The sequence below is a fragment of the Dermacentor albipictus genome, chromosome 5 (genome assembly GCF_038994185.2).
Source record: "Dermacentor albipictus isolate Rhodes 1998 colony chromosome 5, USDA_Dalb.pri_finalv2, whole genome shotgun sequence".
NCBI classification, from domain to species: Eukaryota; Metazoa; Arthropoda; class Arachnida; order Ixodida; family Ixodidae; genus Dermacentor; species Dermacentor albipictus.
Window position 1 is genome coordinate 147,634,169 of NC_091825.1, and position 18,934 is coordinate 147,653,102.

General features: G+C 46.7%; 1 protein-coding gene and 1 pseudogene across 2 annotated transcripts in view; both read right to left on the minus strand.

Moving 5' to 3' along the window:
* LOC135906229 (cubilin-like) overlaps positions 1 to 18,934 on the minus strand; it is a 255,316-nt gene that overhangs the window by 116,443 nt on the left and 119,939 nt on the right. Inside the window, exon 1 of one of the 2 annotated variants that reach the window (XM_065437519.2) lies at positions 15,539 to 17,245. The exons of the other annotated variant lie outside the window; for it this stretch is intronic. The gene's annotated coding sequence lies outside the window, so the exon portion shown is untranslated. Of the gene's footprint in view, positions 1 to 15,538; positions 17,246 to 18,934 lie in introns of those variants that run through there. 2 annotated transcript variants of the gene reach the window in all.
* On the minus strand, positions 11,685 to 11,857 carry LOC135906338 (U2 spliceosomal RNA; annotated as a pseudogene).

Sequence of the window (18,934 nt, forward strand, 5' to 3'; positions counted from 1 at the left end):
AGTTCGTGGAGCGTGGCCCTCTCTATCTGCACGGCTGTCTGCTTGGTGCGTGTCTCCGCCGCTCATCATGCAAATGAAGTTGCCGCATCGGTGCCTGAGCAGGGGATTGCAGCGCGTGTCTTTAGTGGATGTACGCATAATGACGCAGAACCCGTGCAATGTATGTGAATGCAATATTATGCGCATTAGTTTGAATGGTCGATCATTTCTTTTTTCATTAGTGGTTATACTCTCCGTGTTCACGTACTGGTTTGCAAACTAAGCCCTAAGAAGACAACGATGTGCAGTCATTGTGTTTGTGTGGAGACAAACATTATCGAACTGCTATGCGTCGTATGACGAAGTGAGGTCGATGCAATAGTGCCACACTAATGCCGCACTGACGTCGAGCGAGCAATCTGTTCATCACTGTGTGCCTTGAGGGGAACTTGATGCGCGAATTGCGGTGAGAAATATCTGCCCGGCATTTTTTGTTCATGTTTGGGTGTGCGGCTGTCGCGCTGGCGTACGTTCTAAGGAATATACGCGGTAACGCTTTTGTTACAAGAAGGGGGTTCTAACCGTACAATTGATTCCGGTCACGTCACAGTGTGTTGACGTGGCGGGCATTCTGTCAGGCCGTTCACTCGTACGAACCGAAAAAGTCTAAAAAGGAAGAAAACTCACCGAAAGGGGAGGGGGGTTCCAAACATGCAGGTTGAGCGAGTTCTGACGAAGTTGGACACTTCTGTCTCGACGATGACGAAAGCGTCGACGTGCTCATCGTTCGCAGAATTCGGACCGTTGACATTTAAGAAAGAAACCTGCCGCGGGTTGTGAATTACCGGGTTCCAGTTCTTATGAAAGCGCGTTTCTTTTGTCTGGAACACTCGAGAGCTTCGCTCCACCGAATTCACGTTGACTGAGATCGAGTGTGTCTATAAATGTTGTGCGGCTTTTGCTATTTTCTGAACGCACTAATTCTCGTCGTCTGTTTCTGGTGCAGTGAAAAACTATTTCAATCCAAGAATACCAAAACTGAAAAAAATTAATTAAATAAGATTCTTTGGTTTGACGTGCCAAAACCACGATCTCATTCCGCGTTAATTTTGACCAACTGGGGTTCTTTAACGTGCCCCCACTGTATAGTACACGGGTGTTTCAACATTTCGGCCCCATCGAAATGCAGCCGCCGCGGCCGGAATTCGATTCCGCGATCTCGCGCTCAGCAGCGTAACGCTATAGTAGCTAAGCGACCTTGGCGGGTAATATATCTGAAGTACGTCACTTGAAACGTTCCTACGCAATTATTCCTGGGAAACGAAGCCTTCAGCATACAAGATGTTTTACAAGATACTTAACCGACCTTGAGTGCGCTAATACTGTTTGGGACCTTTTTACTTATAATAATACTTTATATATTCTGATATATGTTAGAAAGAGTTCAAAATAATGCTGTGAGCTTTTTTTTAATCTCTATGGTCACTTGTCAGTTTCAGGATTGGTGGCAAAAGCTGGTATAAAGCACACTTTAGGGAGGATTAGAATTGAATGATTACGATTTATGTTCAGAATTATTGAACGGCATATAAACAGTGGCCCATCTACCTAAGTGCATAAAAGACCTACTACTACTACTACTACTACTACTACTACTACTACTACTACTACTACTACTACTACTACTATATAATAATAATAATAATAATAATAATAATAATAATAATAATAATAATAATAATAATAATAATAATAATAATAATAATAATAATAATAATAATAATAATAATAATAATAATAATAACAACATCAATAGTTGTTTCAGACGTGAATCGAAATCCGAGAGAAGAATCTTTTTTTGCTATACTCAGAAACATGCTCCAGCTTTAGATGTATGATTTTTCTTGGCTCTTATTGAAGAAATTGTGCCACGTGTACCTCATGCTCAGAAAAAGTCGCCTACAAAGCGCTCGGCGTGAGGTGCCAGAAAGGCTCAGTAAGGACACAGTTAGGCTAACCGCACTTGTAAACAACGCATTGTAGACTGCAAACAGAAGTTTAACAATTTCAATAGAGAAATTAAGGAGACAAAATTTTCGCAAACTGAAACTGAACGTAGCGCAATTAGGAAAAGAAAAGTAAGGACAGTAATGTATTATAACCTATTGTACCATATTCTCTTTGACAAAAACATAGAGTACATATTGAATAAAGTCTGATGTAAATATATCCATGGAGGCAGTCCCTTGTAAAGCTTTCGGGTTACGTCGCTGCTCCGATGTGCGCAAAGAATGGTATGTATCTGAGGAAGAGAAAAGCGAAAGCGGCACACAAACCAATTGAGGAAGAACTCGTGCAATCAAGGGAAAGGCCTTGGTTCAAGATTGCCCCCCGCCCCCTACCCCCGCTTGTTCTTTGTTAATTTCAAAAATAAGATTTTGACCATCGCAGGCCGCCACTGAGCACGAGTGAGAACGTTTATTAAAAAAAAAGAAACTAGAAACTGACAACTTCAGTGCGTGTTCTTATACATGTTTGTAAACTTTCGCTTATTTACGGACTGCCTCTTTTTGTGTCTTCGTCTGTGCCTACCTTTACTGGTGTCGCAACGTTCACGGCCTTTGACCGTGTTAAGTGCTTTCGTGCGCTTTTCGTGCCTCTATTTTTTGTTTGCCATGCAAAGACGAGGAGTACCTGGCGCCAGTAGAAGCCACCGACCTCCACTCTATATTCATGCTAATAAACGAAAAGTGCTAGCCGTAATCGCGTCGCCCTTACAGCACGCAGCGTGGCAAGATGTTCAAGTTAGCCACGTACACAGTATAGGTGCACATCAGGAGGGCGGGACGGCACTGCAGATGCGCGGCGCCGGCGCAGTCAACGCCGCGCGACCGACGGCGTCCACTGTGCAATGCACCGTGCTCGTGTTTGCTCCGTGCCTCCTTCATGTGTACCCAGCGCGTATTGTAGCCCAGCGGCAGCATCTCGCTCCCGAGACGAGATCTGAATTACTAAGCGAGGCGTTGCCAAGCCGCGCTTTCCCGACAAAATCGTGCAGTGCCATCGAAGCCATAGGTTGGTTTGGATGGTGTAGGAGGGCTTGCCTTAACTCCGCGGGAGCCGCTTTACCTCCCGAGTCTAGGGATCTGTACTTGAGGACCAAACGCTCCAAGGAAGAGCTTATAACGCAGATATTTGTCGCAGAATGGTCAGCTTCAATGTAGTATAGTGAAGTCACAGCGCTCTGTTACGTTCCGTAATGACTTATTTCACGGCGCGTAATTCCTCCGTTGCAAAATAGGTGAGCTATCTTATAAGATGTTTACAGACATCTTGTAGACACATTTTGCAGAAGCTTACGCTTCTGCAAAAGTCTTGGCGCGGAATCTTGGTGTGGAACGTATTCTTGCCGTACTTTTGACGCTGACCATGTGGTTGCCTCATATCTTGTTAGTCCATCCTTGCGCGACGTCGAAATTGGTCCCGCCGGCGTTATCTTTGCTTTCCCCAATACTGCACGCTTTTTGCGAGACGTGCCACATGCTGTGGCCTCAGTAGGCAGCCAAGCGCGTCAGGGCCGCCTGCTTCGACGACTGTATGTTGATCGATGGAAAAGCGGTCAGAAGGCGTCCTCGCTCTCGTGCGGCGGTTTCAGCCAGCCGAGCTTTATAACGTCTCTACTGGAGCTACTTTGGGCGACACTCCACGCGTTACATTAGGGATGTCTAGCGGAATGAGTGACAAATGCCGTCGACGATATGAAGGCCACATCCAAAAAAGAGAACGCGAAGACGATGCAGCTATACTTATGCAACCAGAAACTCAGAGACTGTGGCTCTTTCTCACAACAGGCGGAGCGCCGCTGGTGCACAAAGTAGGTCGTGTCGTCGTCGCAGTTTCCGTAGGTCGACAAACTTTAGGGACTGTTAACACGGGATGAGGTATGCACCGCCGGCATGCGCGTGTGCCTAACGTTCCTTCTGACCCTTCCTTCTCTCTTGCCATGAGCCTTGCCCAGCGTGTATGGTGCTAACTAGACATGAGTCTCATTGACTTCCCCGTGTTTCTTTTCTCCTGTCTCTCGCTTTATTTAACATTGCAAGAGCACTCCACTACACGTAGTCCTTACGACGTAAACAGTATGCATCCGGTTCCATCCGATTTCAATTAATTGATCAGTATTTTGTCTATACTTTTAACTAATTTATTCACACATGTGCTTTTTTTTACATATTGTATTTTCTCACTCTCTTTGTATTTATTGTGACAGTGTCTCTACATTTGTGAATGATTCTAGTATTGTACATTCCTACATTCCATTGTTTTCTTTAGTAGTGCCTGTTCAGTTTGAGTGAACACTTATGTGCAAATTGTACGAACACTGTACGAAATGTATTGTCGCGCCCATTATATTGCTCATCAATTGAAGCGCACTGACGCTGAGTTATCGTCATTGTGCGTATGTGTGTGCGTATGTTCTGATTCGCACATCTGTTCATCTTGTTTCTGTATATTTACTAGACAATATGAAATGTTGGGACAAAGCCGTTGAAGAAAGTTGCCAACATTTTATCAATCAATCAATCAATCAATCAATCAATCAATCAATCAATCAATCAATCAATCAATCAATCAATCAATCAATCAATAAAAATGAGCCAGTCAGTCAGTGAGTTTGCCAACCTGCAACAGTGCAGGTATAGGCGCTGGCACATGTGCAGCGTTACGCATTATATAGCTAGTCTACAGTACAACAATAGGAGAGCGACGTCATTGCGTTAGCACACGTTGCCAAGCGAGCAGGGGCGCAAGTCGACTACATCTCCTCATCGACTTCTGTCTTTTCGTCGAGGTTTCAGTTCGCCGGCGTGGTGTCAGAAGCTTCCAGATAAGGAATCGCGTGGGTAACCTACACGCCGTCATGTCAACGATTCTGTTGAGAAAGATTTACGCTACCAGGGTTGACCAAAAAGCCCGCGCGCGCTGAATGTCGTTAGCACCCCGCTTTGAATGCATGCGAGTATGTACGAGAGCGACTTCCACATCGTGTAACGGCACAGAGTAGAGACATACAGGTATCGATGTCTCTTCGAGCTGCTAGTTCCTCTCCAGCGCCAGTGGGGAAAGCAGGCCTGGAAAGGAACTACAGTACAGACTCCTGTGGACAAGCGCCGGCCCGCAAAGCGTCTACACACGGCATCTGTGCTGCGTGGATCTTCATCCCAATCGGCCAGCAGACTTTCTCTACTTGACGAATTCACAACCTTCCTGCTCTTTTACAGCAAAGCTGTATATGCCTAGGCGAAAAGCTCGCGGTCCGACCACAGAAACACCCTTAAGCTCATACGCCCTTAAGCCATGGCTCATACCCTCGTAAACGCGGCCTCCCCAGCACGACGACAGAAGAGAAGCGAAATTCTGCGCTAGAATGATGAGCGGCAACGGAGCCAGCTGTGGAAGACGACGCCGCTCGAGCCGTTGCTGACGATGACAGTTTTTGCAAGACGGAGCCAGCTGTGGAAGAAGGCGACGACGAACGCGCGAGCAATGGCACTAGCGTGGTTGGCGCCGAGAATTTTACAGCGAAGCTGTATCGCTGAGACAAGACCTCGACGTCCCGCTGTGGGAGACCTGAGCACAGGTCGCCAAAAACCTGCCGGACCATTCAATAAAGTTATTACCAACTAAGCTGTATATATATGCCTAGGCGAAACGCTCGCAGGCCGATCAAAGAAACCCTCTGGCGGAAGGTGTGGCAACCTAGTGCCAACCTAGTGGAAGGTGTCAAGCTAGTGTTCTTCAGCGTCGCCACTTCGTTAGCACTTCTTTTTTGACAAAGAGGCCAGGTGGGCCGATCGCAGAGATAAGGCAGTCTATGGAGCAATGTGGTTACTTTTCAGATACATTGGCGTTAATTACACCAGTACAATTAATTTTAACCACTCAGTTAGTAATTGTCGCATCTTCTAGACACGGGCGAAGCCATCTTCCAAACAACATTGCATCACATGAACCCTTCTTAGACCAAGTGAACTTGATCCATTTCCCAAAAGTATGCCGTACGATGGCTTCGCCTCAACATGCCTATATTTACGGCGGTGCACTCTTTCAAGGGTTTTGCGCAATGTGGTTAATTTTCGGTTATATTGGCGCTGATTACGCCCGTGCCATTAATTTAAGCTACTCTGTGACTAATACTTGATTCTTGAATCTACATTTTGATACCGTTTTTGACTCACTACTACGCTATGGAGAAGCGAAAGGTTCGTTTATTTCTGAAAGTGGTTATACAATCCAACATACGCCAAACCTGTGTGAATCTGCTGAGACCTTGACTCCGAAAAAAAAAAAAGAAACGAAAGCGTGCACCTGTAACGTGGCACTGCATAACATGCGCAGTCATGGAAATTACATTGTGTTTCTCGAGAGCCTAGACTTTTTCTCACGCCTTCATTTTCTGCAGCGTCATGACAGACCAAATGACCGTATCGTAATGTGCTATTGTGCAGGCGGTGCGGGTAGTGGCAGTACGCCCCTATGGAAGCGAGTTCATATGCACAGAAGCTGAGAGTTGGGCTGTAATGCACTTCGTCTGCTTGTTTTCGCCTTGATTACATGGAAAAGACTGCTCAATCTAGGTCCTAATTCACAAAGCTGTTCATTCGTAAGTGCTGCTTCCTACTGGCACCGCCTTTGCTTATATGTCCGACATCACCATTGGTTGCCATGTCCTCTTACGAACTGTGCTTGTGTGAGTACAGGCTAACCTAGATATAACAAATACGGATATAAAGAAATATTGCCTATCATTGGGTAACTCTACAGTATCTCTCGCGAATATCAACATGTAGAAAATACATGTTTTCAGGGAATACCGGATAGAACGAAGGCATATTCGTGTTAGATGCGGCTTCGTTATAACGAGGTTAGAACATACTCATTTGTTAGTCCGGGCCATGGTTCACACTTTAAGCAATGTGAAATATACCTAGCTAAAAGCGAGCACATTTTATTTTTGTAGTGTGTTGCGCTAGCGTTGAACACTAAAATAAGGCTACGCGGTACAACTTGCAATTGCGCAGAAGTCTGCGCCTGTGTGCTTAGCTTTTGATGCTACGCCCATAGAACGGAGCCAGAGTTTGTTTACCTGTCGCCGTCCTTGTTATGAAGGCTGCCTGTCGGCAGCATAAAAGCCATTTCTTCTCTGCGACCCGCTTGACCCCGTGAACTGTCGCACGATCAAGCGAAGATGTGTGTTGTGTTTATGCTTCTGTGCGAGTGTGCGCTTGTTTGTTTGCGCTTACATGGACCAAAGTACAATGAAACTTCCGCTTTCAAAACGAAAGAAAGAAAGAATAAAATAAAGAATGAAAGAAAGAGAAGAAAAGAAAAGAAAGAAGCTGAGCTGCCATGCGCATTGTTCGCAAATTGACACGTCTATGCCTAACAGTAGAACAGTTGGCTCTCGCTACGTTCTCTATACCACCTATTTTCTCGTCTGATTACTTTCTTTCTTTCTTTCTTTCTTTCTTTCTTTCTTTCTTTCTTTCTTTCTTTCTTTCTTTACGTACCTGTTTGCAGGCGTACTTTATTTAGCCCAAACAAAAGTGATTGATTGATTGATTGATTGATTGATTGATTGATTGATTGATTGATTGATTGATTGATTGATTGATTGATTGATTTAGAATCAGCGCATTCCGTCCTTACCGCGTTCTTAGTCTTCAACGTGCTATCGGATTGACTTCTGCAATTTCTCGACGCCGCAAGTAGAGTTGACCTTATTTTTTGCGTCTACTTTTGCATGTTGCGGAACGCTGTTGGATTACACAAATATGCCTTCCACCGATGCTAGCATCGTTATCCCAGTGTAGTACGCACGGGTATCTAAACAGATGAAACCGCAGCAACGCGTAAGACTTGGGTGGATCGAAAACAAAAAAATAACAAAAGCACAAAACCCCGCATGCTGTTGATATTAACCGATCGAGTAGTTTCTTGTTTCATAGCGTTAGCGTCACGGGTTTAAGCTACATAAAACATCGATGACCAAGCGGCGCCGCGCACCGTCGACTCTGGGTAAACATGTCAGGCAACGAACTTAAGCAAACAGTGCGACGGCACGCCATGGCAGCATAAACAGCTGTGCTCCGGCGCGCCAAAACTGCGCACTGTTGGGGAAACTGCGAGCAGTGCGTAGGTGGTTGCTGCAACGTGCGGTCGAAAGTAGCGCCGAACGTCGCCTGCATCAGGCTGCGCATTGGCCGCTTCGTGGCAAGGGCACGCGCGACTGGTTGAAAATATCAGGCTTTGCTTTTAAGTCTTCCTACATTCGTCGTGTAAACTTCGCGGTATCGTTTCTTCCCTTTGGTCAAGAAGGTGGACGTTGAATGTCGTCGCCACTTTCACAGCGTATTCTGAATTTGCTCTGAGAGGCAGACGGCGCATGAACACTGGTTGTAGTTTGCTGCTTCTGACTTGAAAGCGCTATGCTGTCAGTTTCACAGCTAGTGCGATCTCTTTACCATGGCCGACTTCGTACCATCAATCGCTAATCCAACCTTGCTAACGCGATGATTTCATTTGAGGGTTATGAAGGAACCACCCCCTCCCGCGTACGGTCTTTTCAAGTAAATGGATAGTGCTGCTGCTGCTCCTAATGCTAGCTGCTAACAAGAGCGTCCATTAACTATGATGAGCGCAGGCACCGTTTTAACGAACTCTGGCAATTTCGAACGCGCCCTGGCGATATTTTTTAAATAACTTTTTCTTGTTGTTAGCCGAAGGATCGTAATTTCATACTTAGCGTTGACGGCTTGGTGGGCAATTATGCACGATGAAAAATCACCTGAACCTCGCGGTGGGGAGCTTCAAGTTTCTACGAACGCATATGTTTGTTCTGCAGGACGCCGCAAAACTTCCAGAAATCTGCATCGTATTCATCGTGGCAGGGCGTACGTGCGAGCGCACACAAGGCGTTCTTTAGCCGGCTTTCGTAAACACAGCGGCGGCTTGCATAAAAAAATAAAGAAGGCGGCCGCGGTGAAAACTGTTTATTACTTCAGCAAGCGATCGAGCGAGGAACATTTCTGTCATGTTTAGTTCATATATTATGGAGAACTCGTTGTAGGATATGAATGAAGAATAAAAATACGAGAAAAACACGGAGAAAAGAAGCTAGTTCGTCCTTCGGCTCGCCCGCTTGCGTAGAGCACGTCTAACAAACAAACTGTGCTTCGTCGTTGGCCAAGCACAGAGAGCCCGGTTCAAGTTGCACAGCAGGTGCATGCTAGCACGATGACGAAGCTCACTGCGCGAGGAGCCTCACTTTTGACTCGGTTAACCTCGCAAGCAAGTCTAGGCAAACGCTATAGAATGTTCTGTATTCTACAGCTTGTATGTATACAGACTCCGGACATCTGGTCTTTTAGCTCGTTTTCATATAATGGGTGCAGACTTTTCATGAGCGAACCATTTGGAAGTCTGCTGATTACAAATATTCATGAAGAGAAATAACCTTCTTAGCGTATTTTATCTCTGGACAGACTGTATAAACAGTATGACTAAAAAAAACCCGCCGTGGTTGCTCAGTGGCTATGGTGTTAGGCTGCTGAGCACGAGGTCGCGGGATCGAATGCCGACCACGGCGGCCGCATTTCGATGGGGGCGAAATGCGAAAACACCCGTGTACTTAGATTTAGGTGCACGTTAAAGAACCCCAGGTGGTCAAAATTGCCGGAGTCCTCCACTACGGCGTGCCTCATAATCAGAAAGTGGTTTTGGCACGTAAAACCCCATATATTATATTATTATTAGTATGACTAAAAGGACAAGTATGTGAAAGCACTAATCAGCTTACCTGGGAAAGAAAGAGGGAAAGATAAACAAGAAAAGGCGGGGAGATTCAGCAAGGTCGCGCCCGGTTGGCTACCCTACACGCGGGTAAGGGCAAAAGAAGGATAAGAAGGACAGGCATTGTGCCCGCACCGGAAGGTGAATGTTTACTCACGTATGTAGCAACAAGCACTCGTCTGTTCCGTTTGCCTTCAAGAGAAGCTTTAGCACTGGGGTGGCCTTGTGCGTACTAGAGATCTGCGGCCAAGGTCCCAGTATCTTCACGTCCAAGAACGGTTCGTCGTCTAAGCGGCTAAGACGAGCACGCAGAACATGTAGTCTGCCCGAAGTTTAGAGACGTTCTGTAGACTGTCACGCGGCACCTTGCGCTTGCATTTAACTAGTGGTCAATGTTTACCTAGGATAGTGCTCAAAGTTGTCTACAGCGGTCGAGCAAGAATACCGTCAGTCCAAAGCAAGCCCACGTTCTGACAAGGAGACTTGTCTTCCTCAGGACGAAGACAAGCGCTTTTGTCACAGCGTTGGCTTCGCCAGACTGAAACATCCTTAATTCAAACACTTCTAGTCAGCACAGATCTCCATATACCTGTGAACCTCTGTCTAGTTCGCACACGAGCGAGTGGCACGTACGTTGCGAGCTCTGAATGTCAGACTGACTTTCGAGCAGCGGTTATGGATGAAGATGCCACACGAAGGACCGCACAGAGACACATGTAATTCCGACTATCCAGCCTTAGAATGGATTTGTCCTGATTTGCCCTGTGCTTTCCCTACTTCTGTTTCTACGGTAACCCTCCGCCGCTGCTAGAGCCAGCGGCGGAGGGTTACCGTAGAAACAGACTCCAAAGAAGCATGCAGAAATTACACGGCAGGTAGAATCAACAAAGGGGCGCTACGAATCCTCTTCGAGGCAGGGCTTCCGAACGAAAAGATACTGCATACGATTTTCTGGGTGCCGGGTCACACCGGAATAGAGGGTAACCAGAGGGCCTACAGTCTAGCTCGCGAGCTCACATACCGAGTGGGACAGTCAATGGACCGGGATACCACTATGACGGTGGAACCAACGTACACGGAAATATTAAACCATCACCGAGGCAAAAGGATAATATATCCGCCACCCCACCCATATTTAACACAACACGAAGCAGTCGGCTGGCGAAGGTTGCAGACAAGAACAGTCTCCAATCTACACATCCTACATAAGATGTTTCGCAGTCAATACAGGGACACATGACCATGGTGTGGGGCCACCCCAACACTATATCACATCACATGGAAGTGCAGAAATCACTTCTCTTTCCACAAAGAAAAGAAACCCAGTGCGGAACAGTGGGACGGCCTGCTCACCAGCGGCGTGCTCACAGTCCAAAAAGGATTGGTGCAACACATTCTCAAAGTGGCCAGGCTCAGCGGTGCTCTGGAATAGGGGCGCCGACCACTCAAGACGACGGAGACTTCAGCAAAACATGAAGACCTCTGTTAGCCGCTGAAAGCTGTAAATAGAGCATTAAAGTTTTTCCTTCCTTCCTTCCTTCCTTACTTCTAATATATAATGGTTGATGGCCAGAGGAACGTCACCAGAATCCGCTAATATATATATATATATATATATATATATATATATATATATATATATATATATATATATATATATATATATATATATATATATATATATATATATATATATATATATATATATATGACTGCGTTGGTATGGCGCGAACTGTGCTGGCAACGTTCATTTTCCGCTGCGTTATTCGTTTCTTCCACTCCACACTTGGGCACATTTTTACAACGAAGCTGTGTGTGGAAAGTTTCCAGCGGATCGATGTCCGCAAAACAAAAAACCGTGGGCCGACCCCAAGGATAGTGAAGTACGAGACCCACCTGCGGCAAAGGTGAAGCAGTCTTCAAGCACTCTTGCAAAAAAATAATTTTAATATCTTAGGTCCATCAGATATTCAGCTGATAAGAACAGATACTACACTTAGTCCTGCGTCGGCCATGTCTACGTTAGCACCGCCTTCTCTTTGTCGGCGTTCCAAGCGCTTGCGTGTATCCCTTCCTTTCGTTCCCCTCTCCCGTGGTACCGGTGGCGTCGAAACGTCACGCGTGTCTAGTTTCATCCGGTTCCTCTGGGCGGCGGTCCCGTCGTCCACGCGAGTGCATATAACGATCACGGTAAATGAGTCATTACCTTTGTTCAAAATTTTGTGTCACCTCTGTGTCGTATGCTAAACAGCTTCGCTGGTCATCCACCTTCACAGAGTGGAATGGCTATTGATTTTTTTTCTCCTTCCCGTTTTCTATATGCATAGTCATATAGTGTCCTAAAAGTTCCTAGTCCAGAATACGAGCTCTTACTCGAGACATACACGCTGTAATGAGCGAAAGTGCTCACTGCCGCTTCGCGGGAAGTCCCGATGATTTTTTTTTTCCGAGTAAATGCGGCCTTAACGAACTCTTGCGGTTCCCGAGTGCCATGGTCGGCGGCCTCCTGTGGACGCTGGGTCATTTGCTGGTCGTAGCCGCACCCCCGTTAACGAGATGTCTCTGGACGCCAACATTATGGCCGCCGCTGCATAGTTGCTCCCGTTTCCTCCAGCCGTACAGCGTCATTTTCTTTTCGTCTCAGTACACAGCCTTTTTTCCCCTTGCTTACGTTTAGCGATGATGTCTTAGACAAAGCAGCTGGTGTCAGCGTCGCTCTGCGCGTTCTCGGTAGCCTTTTTGTTTTTATTTTTTCATTTTTCATTTTTTTTCATTGGTTTTGCAGGCGAAGAAGGAACGATGGAAGCCCATAGAAAGAAAGAAGCACCAGCGTTCGGGTTTGCCTAAGTGGTAAAAAACAAGGGAAGGATGCGCGCATCTTTAGGATGATCGCTCGTCAAACTACGCGGAAGACTTGAGACGCTCCTGCGTATGCAAATCTCGATAAGCGCCACAGAGCATTTAATATATGGCACTCCCATTACACGCTCCTGTCATTAATCTTTCGGGTCTGCGCTCGCTCATGAATATACAAGGATTCGCTGGTCAGGAAAAACGACAACAACGAAAGAACAGGAGAACCGGGCGCTAGAAGTTTCAAGACAGCAAGCGAGTCGTTTCTCAGAGCACGTCGGCCGACGTGATCGATTCGACTAAAGTTTTCTTGCGAAATGTGCGGCATTGCGATGTTTGCATTTGTATATGCACTTTGTTGCGGAGATGAATTACGTGGGACCACAATTACGGCTTTGATTGGATCCGTCAAGAAGTTCTCGGTTGAGCTGCTTTACGAATTTGACTGTGCACTTACGTGACGTAAAGGTTTTGGTGAAAAGAAGATTGCCAAGCTCGAATCCAAATACTTAAGTTGCTACATATTATGCGCTGATTGCCGTCGGGTTTATATCGGTGAAACAAGAAAGTTCTCAAGAGAATTCAAGAGCCGTAAACATGACGTCAGAAATAATAGTTAAACTACGAACGTCACTGCCGAGCATGCCCCGAACCATACTCGCAACATTGACTGGGACAAGGCCACTATAGAAGCATAGCGAAAAAAGAAAGAAACCTGTAATGCCGGCTTCTTCTGGAATGAATTATTATTTAGTCAACACTAGCCTAGATAAAGCGACAAGCAGGAAATATACCGTCCGTTTACGCACACTCACTACGTCTTGCTTTGCGTGTGTTATTAACAGCGTTAGCTTGTCCTGCTCAGTGAACAAGGACGGACCTTGTCTTCTCCAGACAAGGTTCGCGACCGTGATTCACCTCATATTAGAAGACGGAGAGAGAAATGTTAAGAGTGAAAAAGCGAGGTTATGCAGACTGAGCCCAGTCGGCTACCCTACATATTGGAAAGGGAAGAAAGAAGACGAAAAAGAAATGCTAGAAGAACGAGAGAAGAAGTGCGTACGGCACGCATGCACACACACACACATGTTCAAGTGTTCATCCTTCAGTAAATCACGAGGGGTTTACATAATGAGCTGGTGGACCCTAAGAAACGCAGCAGCGCTTTTGTGACTTTTGAGCATCGCAGAGGCACGGGGCAGCGGTCATATGTGTTTAGCAGAATGTGCGGCACTTGAGTGGCTGTCCATGTACATGTGTTCCGTGCCCCAGCATTCCGGACTCTCTCCCCGTACCTGCCATCAAGCAGCGTCCGCTGGAAATGTAGTTGCTGTTTAACCGATTCCAAAATTATGAGTTTCAGCTAGGCTGGGCAATTTTGGTTGGCCGTAATAGTTATACAGCTATCTGAATAGCGTGGCCATAATCGGCCCTGCACTGAAAGCGATGAGAACGGTTACTGGAGGCAGAAAAATATTCGCACGACGAAGCTGGGAAGGCTTACGTTATAACCAGCTATGCGCATCTGGTTGTTTGCAGGAGGATATAAGATGGTCTTTACGGAGCCTATGCCATTAGCTCTAGTACCCGCAAGTAAACACACTTCGTCGGTTGGGTGCTCAATATAATGAGGCAATATACCAACTATCTCTGTAAGTGTGTACAACGGAAAGCAAACATGATGCCACTGCGATGGTGAGTCATTACATAAAGCGCATAACGTTTTCTTTTTTTGCGCTTTACGCAACCAGGCGGGCTGACACGTATGGCTGAGCGGAAGGCATCATCGCTCCATTGACGGGATGAGGATCAGCTCATTTTGTGTTTTGTGCTGCCGTTGTGAAATGGCGCTGTCGATGCCGAGCATATTGCGCCCGCAATCTGATAATCTCGATTTGAACAATTCTAGGTATTTGGATTCTTCGAATCCGATAGATTTATTGATCTAGCTGCCTCATGTCGACGACGCATACCTTTAACTAATGCTGCGTGAGTCAAAATGTTCTCAGGTATTATTAACGTCGGAATACGCAAAAATGTTTTAAAAAAGGTATTTTTTTTCTGTCTCTTGGCCGATATAGCTTTGCAAAATTGCAAACGTTTCATACAAGATAAAACACTTAAAACTTGTAATGGCTTGGTGTACCTGCTCCAACGGCATTTATTTGCAGACAGATTTTCCTAAATATACCACCAACGTTTTAACAAGATTGACAGCATCTCCTATTGCCGCGTAACAAAACATATGTAACTAATCAGTGTACGCGGCAACTACTCACTGTCTTTAATCTATATTTTCTGTAAACACTTTAAAAGCCACTGCGCAATTTATCGCACCAGACCGAGGTCAGTACGCCTGTGAAGTCGAACTAACGCTTTTGTTTCCGTAAAAGATTTCAGAGCCAGAGAGGTACAGTGCCCCACGCTCAAATAGGCGTGCCTTAATAACGCGGTTCACTCGTATTCTAATGTTGTGTCGTTCGCCCGACGGACTTCACCGAACTGTCAAGTCATAAACTTCTTGTTGCCTAGATTGGTAGCATGAACACATCGAGCGCCTTCTAACGTCCAAGGTCACTGATAATGAGTTGCTCGGAAAATCGACGCTTCATGCTTTCAGCATTGTCCTTAAAAATTAATTCCTCGCAAATGAAACAGATATAGCATTGCTGTGTGCGTCGGATTGACTTTCCTTTATTGCGCTCAATACCTTCAGCGTCACACACACAAAACTTCCTTAAAGTTTTGGTCAGACAAGCAAACACGTTTAATGTCAGAGCACCAGTCCTGAAAGCGTTCTTCCTTGCCTACTCTGATCCCTTTAGACGTGAATACGGTGATATGCTCGACCTACCTGATCCATTCGTTGCTAGTCACGATGACGATGATGAGTGGGAAGACGCGCACGGGGAACTTGTGGGTCACTCGTATAAACACGCGCACGCACAACAAGATGACCGCGACGACGCCGAAAGACCAAACGCACACAACGCACAGAGATGTTTCTACGGGCGACGATATTTGCCTCTACGCGCACACATCGTCTACGACTCTAAGACCGCGCACATCGAATACGATAACAAATATACAGACAACTATGAGTGGCACGCGCGCGCGCGAAGCCTTTTTAGTCGATGCAAATTGACACGTTCCTCCAGAGACGAGAACCACATGGTCACCGTCTTCCCCCACCGCCCGCTTTTCTTTCTCTTTGTTTTTCTGTCGTCTTGTCCCTAGCATTCACGTCCTTACGCCTCTGGGGAGCGGTGACGCCGCAGAGAATCGGCGAAATCTTGAGCGCTGCGCCGGTGACCTGGCACCCTTCGCTGACACCGGGTCGCTGATCTCGTGCAGCCGAGAGCGCAGTTCTCGGCGGGATCTCGCACCGCCGACTGCGTAGCGGGAACGAGCTCCTCCGAGCCACTGCGTCCCTCGTCGCCCGCCGTCCGAGTACATGTCGGCGCGCGGCAGCCAAGTTCAGACAACCATGAGCACCGAGCTCTGCGTGTATGCGATGATGACGATTAGAAAGACGACGAGGAGGATGAGCACGAAGCCGACGGCGACGAGAAGCATCATCGAAACTGCAGGTGTTTTTGCGCTTCGCCCTTCAGTGGGAAAAACTTGTGACGTCACCAGTCGGAGTGGTCGAAGGGAGGAAAAGGGCTGAAGAAGCCGATATCAGCGGTTGCACCTGAACATCGATGACGGCCTCTTATTCTTTTTTTCGCTTCTTCAAAACCAGTGCTCCAGCTTTCGCCTCCTGCTGTCTTCGATGTTTAACCAGTCAATCAAAAAAAAGTCAGGCTGATCGCCGATTCACGGACTTCTGACGTCACGGATAGGAAGGAAGAACCCGGTGAGTCAGACTTCTCGTTGCTCGAAACTGTCGCTGACGCCTTCTCCCGAGAGACACAGGTCTTCGACAAACTATTACTGGAGACTGTTCAGGCGGCGTTCAGAGGAGATCGTTGTTTGCCGAAACGAACTGATAGAACTGCGTTCAATATTTTCTTGCTCGTTCGTTTTCCCCGCCGCTCAACTGATAAACAAGGCACGTTGACTATGTTCGTTGCTCAAGAAATTCCGGTTTACTCTCGGCGCTGTTATCCTTTGGGGTGGAAAGGTTCGACGAAATGATCGAAGTGCTATTCGCCTTAAAGCCTGGCGGACTGACACAGAACTCCGGTGAGGCGTGCTAGCTAGAGGACACGTCAGATGTTCAGAATGTGATAAAACAGTTCACCTGTCGTGATGCACACACTTTGAAATTCGGTTCTTGACTGCAGTGCGAAGCGTGCTTCTTCCTCCTCGACTTAAGAACGACAAAGCAGTCGCTGCAGAGACTGGAGGAAGCGGGAGTGGAGAGGACGAAGAACGGAGGAGCGAGAGCCCAAGTTGAAACGTCGTCCAGATGTCACCGTGTCGCGGCAGGTGCCGAGGCAAGCAGCAGCAGCAGCAGCACTGTCGTCCAGTGCTCGGCGCCGTGGGCAACTGGTGTCGCTAGCGCCGCCGAAAAGACGAAGCCCCGCCGGGTGGTCTCGCCTCCAAGGTGTGCGCCCGCATCTGCTGGCAGGTGGCGCGCCCTGTCGGCGCGCACGCGCAAGCACGCCCGACTCGCGCGCGCAGCCGCGCTCTCACCAGGAGGAATGTCGGTCGGAGAGCGCGCGGGTTGTAGGGTTTTCGACAGCGGGTGTGAACTGCCTGGAGCGGCAGTCCGTCGCTTCGCACCGTCGTTCGCCGAACTCGAGAGCCGAAACGGCATAAGACTGAAAATGCTTGCAAGGTGTTTGCCGGCGTGGTGGATCAGTGGATGTGGTAGTCTGCAGCTTAGCAGAGTTTCACACCGGGTCACGGCACCAATATTTACATGGTTGTCGAATGAAAAATGCACGCGTACTCACTTACATTAATCAGAACTTACATTCACTCACATTAATCCATAAAACCTACAGTCTATCCAATCCCTCCATTATTGCTCTGGGAAATATTAAAAAGTAGAGGGGGGTGAATACCCAAAGTTTCGAATACGAATTTATTGTTACAGACTAGCCGTTCATATTAGTATTTGAAAAAGAACTGTTCGTTATTTTCGAATCCAAACCAACCATGTATTTCACAAATGACCGTTAATATATTTTTTTTCGTCATCTCAAGAAGGCATCGCAAGTTATCAGAAGTGAAACAACGACATAAGTCTTCGGAGCAATAGAGAAATAAAATTAATAATGCTAGTTTTGTTACTGCTTTCACGGTGGAAGGCTACATGACAACCGGCCAATTTTGCTTCCACTCTGTCGTTTGGTGTTTTTGACAGTCTATAGCCAATAGCAGTTCTACCTTTTAAGCTACAACCAGTGATGTTTTCCTTGCAACGGACCCTTTCACGTTTGTTTACGGTACACAAGTCGTCTGGCAGCTTTTCCCTTTTTCAACAATGTCCTACCTTTCTTCAGCAACCAATTATTTAGCGTTTTTAGAAAGCTCCATTTCATACGGTAGCCAGCAGAAAGCTCGTTTGCAACCATGATCGAAAGCTGTCGAGAGGCTTAATGACAATTTAGTGACAATTAGTAACTCGTGCTTACAATTGATCATTTGTCCCTGATAATCAGCAACGTTTCTTTTTCTTTCTTTTTTTCATTATTTGGTACAGGTGTGGTACCTAATTTTCTAATATTCCTTCCAATGTTCCTCCTGCACATATATGCGTCCGCGTTTGATTATTCTGTGTTCGATTTGACATTTGATACTTACTATTCGTATTCGATTCATATTCGAGAAAGCTGACATTCGCCCACCTCTATAACGAAGGCGTGGCATTAACCGATACGCACGCGTTCCACATAGGTATAGCCGGCACAGCGACGATTTCAGGCTGATCCGGAGAGACGTGATCGCACCAGCAGCTTCCATGATTGGCTAAAGCCCACTCAACATCAGTGTGCTGGATAGAGCTGCCTTCCGCGCCTTCTTCGTGTTCGAGCACGTCCCCTTCGCCGTTTGGGGGTACGGTTCTAAATTGAGTTTTCATTTTCTTCACGTAATGACAATGATTGAGTGAGTCTGCTTTTATTAAAACGAAGGAAAGAAAGTGACACAAACAAAATGTGTTGAACACAAAAGAGAGCCGTTTTACTCACGGGCTCTTCGTGTTATCGCCTTTCTCTGGAATGTCCGGCAGTGCTTCGACGAACTTGTTGGGAGGCCCGGCATACAGAATGGCATGTACCGCGCCGATCACCAGGGT